The 7,675-nt window shown below is 35.3% G+C and overlaps 1 pseudogene; it reads right to left on the bottom strand.

The window, feature by feature from the left end:
* Positions 1 to 3,415: 3,415 nt before the first annotated feature.
* Positions 3,416 to 7,075, bottom strand: LOC113693455 (coniferyl alcohol acyltransferase-like; annotated as a pseudogene).
* Positions 7,076 to 7,675: the final 600 nt, after the last annotated feature.

The raw sequence follows: 7,675 nt of genomic DNA, 5'->3' as shown, positions 1-7,675 counted from the left end.
TCTTATATACATTAACAGTGTATACACTATTATCGTTGGATTCATGATATGTGTGTAAAAGTTAAATTTCAAATTCAAATTTTGCATAATTATCATTCATCCAATGCTGACAGTGCTGACAGTAGGGCTGTCAACGGGTCGGGTCCGGGCCGGAATTCATTATTCTGGACCCGGACCCGAATTACTATGCCGGATCCGGACCCGACCCGTTTACCCGACGGGTCCTTTATTCTACGTTCCGGATCCGGATCCGGCGGTCCCGGATCCGGATTCGGGTCTACCCGAACAAATTTACCAAATTTTATAATTTCTAATAAAAATGAGAAAAAAATTTATTTGTAAACTAATTTCTAACTAATGCAAAGAAAAAATCAAATAAGAAAAGAAATCAAATTAACTTTATTAAAATACATCACCCTAATCAAATTATATTGATAAATATATATTTTTTAAATTATTAATTCATTTATATCCGGATCCGGGTCTAATACGGGCCGGAATACTATATTCCGTATCCGACCCGTTTTTTTGTTTGATAAAACGGATCCGGATCCGGATCCGGGAAACGGAATTAAATCTCTACCCATACCCGCATTAATTTCACGGATCCGGTCCGAATCCGGGTCTAGACCCGACCCGTTGACAGGCCTAGCTGACAGTGTAATCCTTATTGTTATTGTTTAATTGTGTTGGTGCCAATAAATGATGATGCACGAGGAACGGCCAAAGAAGGAAGCGGATCGCGCTTCTGGACACAATTCGGGCCTCGAATCCATGTTCGGATTGTCCAATTGGATTTGAGGTAGAAGCAAGAGTAATGGATCCGCGAGGCGAATTTGCGTCCGTCTGGCTTGGATCTATCCACGGATCCTAGTCGATTAGCTATGCAAAGTTTAGTTGATTTCTTATTTTAACTGTATTTTCCTTTCCTAATCGGTTTAGAGTACTTGTAAACTATAAATAGGCATCTTTAGGGGTTATTATATTCAGAATTTGACATTATTATTGATATTTTTAACACTTGTTATGTTTGAGTTTTATACCTTGTCCCTTTGGGGCACCACCGGTTAAAATTCTTGTTTGTTGTGGGGGTTTAATCGTGAATCTACCCTTGTTTCTCTACCATGAAGGGTGTTCGTGTAATCTCTCTAGTTTATAATGCTTCCGTATTGCATCACCTATCTTTTGTAGTAATAATTTAAGCAAAATAATCCTATGCACAACCAACAAAAGACAAACAATACAGTACATCTAAACATAAACAAACACAGGAGACCAACTACCAAATGAATAATAGCTAAATAATTAATATAACTAACTTTGTCTAATATTTTCTTACATCGACCAAAGTTGAATTTACTAAAATTTATTAAGAATCAAGTTTAAATAAATTGGAAACTAGGAACAAAGAAAAGAGTTTTCGCTGCCCCAAATTATATGAGAGTAATGAAGACAATGTTAATTAGTTATTAAAAAACTAGAGTAAACTGAAATTATTAAATGTCATGTAAGATTTACTTAAATTAAAGGCTTGAATTGAGTAACTACATGTGTCGTGAATTTTAGTGGCAGTAGAACTTTAACGGATCTAACATGTTTGACAGGAGATTATTTGCCCAAATATATTTGTTTACATCACTATTACAATTTTCAATATACCTTTTTATCTTTTCAATTATTTTTTTATCTCACATACATCACATCACAAAAAAGTGCTACAGTAAAAATTATCTCAAATAATTTACAATCCAAACACTATTTTTTGTAGTGTTTCTCTTATTCTTAGTCAATATCTTTACCTTACACTAATCCTCATATATGAGCTGGTTTGCTATAGGAAAAAAGACAAAAGAAGTAACTATGTATAAAATCATAATTAATATGTTGAACAAACTAGCGTAGTTTTACATAAAAAAAAATTATTTCTCATATGACCCATAGCATATCTAAGAAATTTTGGAGGTGGCGGCCTTAATTCTATCCTAGTGTAGACTTTTGCATGTTTACATAGTTTGGCCAACAGAAAAGACATGGTTGTATCTTTAATGCACTTTGGTTTTAGTACGTACTACCTACTTTGTGCATGCATGTGATACATGAAGCTGATTACTACAGCGATTTCTTTCTTCTTCTTCTTCTTCTTTTTTTTTTTTTTTGGGTTTAGCTCGTGGACTTGACTTGTGATTAACACTCTTAAATACCAAGCAAAATCTAAATGTTTTTACCTGACTTGTGCTTTGGTTGGGGCAAGTGAAATTCTGGGTGCCACTTTTTTAATAGCAATTCAGTGCCATTTCTAGAATTCTACCAAGTATGCAGTTAATTTAATCAGACGAAGGAGTGGCACTGAGTTGTCACTAGTTAAATGGCATCGAGGATCTAATTTGTGGTTGGGCTAGCCGACTAGCCACCTAGAATAGCTTGATGTGGTAGGTGATTAAAGGATAAGCGTAAGATTGTACTCTAAATATAATTTTCGAGATTTGCAAAAAAAAATTTCAACCACATTTTTATTTCACACATATTACATCATATCAGAAAAAGTGTTATAGTATTATTTCATTTTTTTTTCTCAAATAATCTCCTATCCAAACGGACCCATAATGCTTTTCAAATTTGATTTTGATTTTCTATAGGAAATGGCCTATAAATAGCGTGATGCTAAGCACTACGGTTGCTTTATAATTGTGATGAATCTCAAAGAAGTAACGTTTTTAAAAGTCTCCAATCTGAAGGAAGATTTCTAGCAGAAAGTGAGGAGGGGATTTCAAGAAGTAAGCAGAATTTGATTAATCCACAACCTTTTGATTCCTAAAACTCTAACCTTAGTCACTAGACTAGGGCTTTTTCGACATGATACAAGGTTATTTTGTGGTGTAAAGTTGGTATTTCATGTTTACAAGTCACAAGTTTGATTTTATTCTATATATACCAATTCCACCTTCTATGTCACTATGTGAGTCTTACACCTCTAAAAATGCTTAATGACATTATTGTCTTCAAATGTTCGTCCCTTGCTAGTAGCTACATTTTAAATTAGTATCCTGAGGATTGCCCTCTAATTTGCTTTTGTGTACACTAATGTGAACTTGTGAAGAATATAGATTTGAAGAAGTTGAGTTCCAAAGAACCAACACATCAATAGAAAAAGACTTGATTACAAACAAAGGTCCACTCTACTAATTTAAGGATGAAGCCATGCAAAGATGCAACGACTTCATCCTTAAACTAAAGGCGGAGATTCTGAAGGCGGAGATTTTAGACCTTTCTACATACTTAAAATGGTCTTTCGGACTCTTTATTTTAGCACCCAAATAAAATACATTTTTGGTAGAAAGAACTTTACCCTTGGAATGTGGAGAGAAGTTATCCTCTTTTTTTTTCCTTTCTTTTTCAATGCGGAGAAAAGTTACATCTAACAGCCTTTGTTCATCTTCAAATAAGAAGGATCCAGAGGCCTAAAGACTTGAGCAGCCTTAGATTCCACAACATCCTAATGCTTCTTCATGAGATGCATGTAAACAATCCAATCTCCTTCTCTACTCACACTTGGCATAGGCATGACATACCCAGTCTGGCCACCCCAATGAAAATGGTAGGATCCAAAATCAGGCATTCCCCATCCAAAATTCATTTGAGCCACTGGAAACGGTAGCCCTGAGGAAACTACAATTGCTTCTTCATCTTCATTGTTTTTGCAATAGATTGCTGCAGCAGCTGGCTGCGGTCTGTGTTCCTTAACCCAATCAATCATCCCCAAGAAATGATCTTCCTTGTTTGCACCCTCTATGCATGCATGGATCATATCTGCCACCCCATCAAGATTCATTTCCTTGAGGTCACATACACTTGCTTCGGCATATGGGATTGACAGCACATTCCCAAAATAGGTTTGCATGGAAAAAATTTTCTCTTCATTATCCCTCCCCTTTAGCCTTTTACGTCCATCGACGACAATGCCTAGGTTAACTTTTTAAATTTGTGCACAACTTCCTTCTGCTATGGTTTTCCACAGGAAGGCACTGAAAGACTCGAGTTTCGTCCTTCTGCATCCATTGTAACTAGCCATGGATTGAAGTTGTCCGATTTCTTTCCCTTCTATGTAGTAGATGCGACTCAAGAGGCGATCATCGCTAGCTTTCAGCCCTTTTGGTGGCGGTAAAGATGACAATAATACGTACAAGTCATCGATTGCTGCATCGTAGGTAGTAGGGCGTCGGGGATTCAACAATGAGCGCCTGAGGGATGGTGCAGTGTAAGTTGCAGTGCCTTTTGCTTGAGCAATCTCTGCCCATGCTGTAAAGAACATGTTAGCAGAATGAGCATCTGCTACTCTGTGATCAAATGTGCATCCAATCACTAGGCCACCACATTTGAGTTCTGTGACCTGTATAACAAATGAAGTTGATGCATTGCATCTGTTAATCTCATCCTTGGAAACAATACAAGAAGGAAATTGCGACAACAAAAAAAAGAAGGAAATTTTGCTTGGTAAGTCTTTTACTTGGGACATGTGTTTCCACCACTAACAGTGTGAAGGCTTGTTTTATATTACTCGATTGGATGCACGACGCATAACTTCTATTTAAATTATAAATTCACTTTAGAAATAACGTTCTTGATATGAACAAAAAAAAAAGATGAAATAGTAACTAACTTGTTTTAAGGTATTCACCACCTTAGACATTATAACCAAATGAGATTCAAAAGGAAAAAGGGAAAAACCAAATGAGAGTTGCTTGCACAAATCTATTCAAGTAGACGAATAGGACAATAAGACAGTATTAAATTAAAAAAGAAAATTATACAAACATGGCCAGTGTAGAAATGATATGTATACAGTACACATTATAGCACTATAAATATATGTTGTATATAGGCCAGAGTAAAGATGTTTTGTATACGAAAAATTATATAGCATAAATTTATGTAGTATATTGGCCAGTGTATTAGGATGGTTGTTAAATGGACAAACATATTAGATAACATAGAGCAGGAAACATACCAACAAAAATTGCTATTCCCTAGTTAAATCTAATTTTCTTTAAAAATTTTGATTAAAAAAGTAAAACGTAAAAACAAACAAGAACTTTTTTTAACTTGCTCCAAAGTGATTTTACTTTGATAATGACAGACAATTGATTTGTTGGACCAACTACCTATCGTCTCATCCAATTTTGATTCTAATCCTTATCTTAATTAATTCTCTTGATTGGTTAGGGTCCTTCAAGAAAGCAAGGACGTTATCATTGCAAATTATGTTGGTGAAAGTGATACAACACTCACTTGGATAATTTTTTCTAGACACAATTCTTTGTCAGATACGAGCTTCAGCAATACGTTTAATTATCTTCATTGTAGCAGAATTTTCCCTTCTTTTTTGTTGTGAAAATGTTGACATATTATTGTCCAGTTCTTTCAAGAAGCCATCACTAGAGTAAAGATCTGTTGGTTATAGCGTCAAGAATCTCTTTCAAGCAGCCATCAATAAATTAAGGACCTTCATGACTGCTGCATCAATTGTTTTTCTTTCAAACGAATAAGCTGCACAGTAATTCTTGTCTACTTGGCTTTTTTTTTTTTTTTAACATCTTCTAGCTTTATAGCATCTTTATAACTGTAAATCTGACTTTTATTATTCAGGAGTTATAACAGAGGCAAAGCTTTTGGAGTTAAAACAACCTATTTTGGCCTATATGACAACTCATAATGATTAGAAAATCTAACATATTTAATTAAAATTTGGTCGAAAGAGTACTCCATTCACCAATCCAAGTTTGAACATTTCTTGAATTCTAATTATAGTGCACCAATATATATATATATATATATATATATATATATATATATATATATATATATATATATATATATTCCAGAAGGATCAACCGTGATTTTTTGCCTACATGTTGATAACTCGTACTCGTGAGCTCTCAATTACAAAACCATCAGCTCATTAGTAATTCAAACTCGTGATCTCTCGATTACATCTAAGTGCCTTACCAGTTAATTTGCACGATTCATTCTATCATTCATTTTTAAACTTTCAACAAAGTCATTGTTAAAATTTCTACAAAGTCAATAACAAAGGGACAGATGTAGTGATTATTTGAAACCTTGAACTTATGAGAGGATAATGTTGTTCATAGTGGATACTTTTGTTACTCGTAAGTTTTGCTAAACACATGAATGTTTCGAGAGTCTCATCCTAAACTAAAGAGCTAAAACTCAAAAAATGATAGAAAAGTAAACTAATGAAGATAATATATAATCAAGGGAGGCTCTAAGTACCATTAGTATGAACCATGAAAACAAAAAATGACACACTAACTAAAAAGGCAGAGGTCGGAATAATTCAAGGCAAAGGAACGGAGCAAGAAAAACTCTTGGGCGATTGAGTTGAAGGTTGAAATGATGAATTTCGGAGTGAGGACTGCAATGCAGGGATATGATCCGTCGCTAAATTCGCAAAAAAGGCTTAAAACATTGAACTTGCATGGAGGGTTACTGCAAAAAATGTTAAACAAAACAAGAGAAGGACAATAAGGGGAGAGAGGGCTGTTGGCTGCGGAATAGGGAATTGGATTTGGAGAGGGGAAACGATACATAGATGAAGAATTTCTAACATTATTACCTGAATAGAAAGCACTCCTTGCTTCTTAAATGGGACAAACTTTCCATGAATGGAGGTGTCAGGATGATAGAGATCAAGATCTTTTAGCTCAATATCAGAATAAGCATGGAGAAAATCGACCCCACGATTGTTACAAAGAAGCTCAGGTTCTCCAAGACGGTTTTGGACAACTTCTCCAGCAAAAGGATAGAAGGAAACAAGTGCTTGAGCTAGAGCTTTCTTGACTGTAGCAACCATGTTTTCGGTAGGAGTAGTCGTGAGGTTTTTCTCAGGGATACTAGTAGTATCATTGTTTTTCTTGTAACAGAAGAAAACTCCTACATCCAGAGGAGGTAGGAGCAAATCTAGGTTTGACATTGGCAACCAGTGCTCTTGCACTGGCAAAGCTGCTGCAACTACCTCACTTCTCTTCACATTTACTAGAAAACCACAAGAACCCATGATCTTGAAGATGATCACGAAGGTGAACAGGGCACAAAATAGTAATAGAGATTACTTTTGATGGATAGAAGTGCTGTATAGAAAGTGTACAATATATAAGGTGGGGTGTTCGAGGGACTGGCCTTTTTTTCTGGCAGGTACCAAATGACCCCACTTTTAGGTGCATTTTGTAAAAGCCTTTAAGGTTCTTTGTCGTAGTTTTGGCTGGCATTTTTGGGTTTACCTTACAATAATGCAACTTCTTATTTTGAAAAAGAAGAAAAACTTGGATGCAGACAATGTATTGCCGTAGTCCTACGATGGAGATAAGAAGGACTCGTCTAAAGAATAAAAGAAGACGAACAGATTGATCAGAATCACGTGCATTATAAGATTACAGAGGATCTAATAAAGAGGACTACAGAGGGAATCAAATGGTTGGAACTTTTTGATGCAGGAATATCCGGTAATCTAAGCACATGGAAGTATGGAACAAGCAAATTTGTATATTGAATTATGGAATTACTGTACGGTAAATAATAGTGACAACTCCCTATTGGTGATTAGGCGTTGACAAATGGGATTAAATTCAAAAATTTCCGCTAAGTATTTCTTTCTTGT

This window comes from Coffea arabica, chromosome 6c, assembly GCF_036785885.1.
Source record: "Coffea arabica cultivar ET-39 chromosome 6c, Coffea Arabica ET-39 HiFi, whole genome shotgun sequence".
NCBI classification, from domain to species: Eukaryota; Viridiplantae; Streptophyta; class Magnoliopsida; order Gentianales; family Rubiaceae; genus Coffea; species Coffea arabica.
The sequence above is the reverse complement of the archived record's forward strand: the minus strand, read 5'-3'. Positions and strand labels throughout refer to the sequence as shown.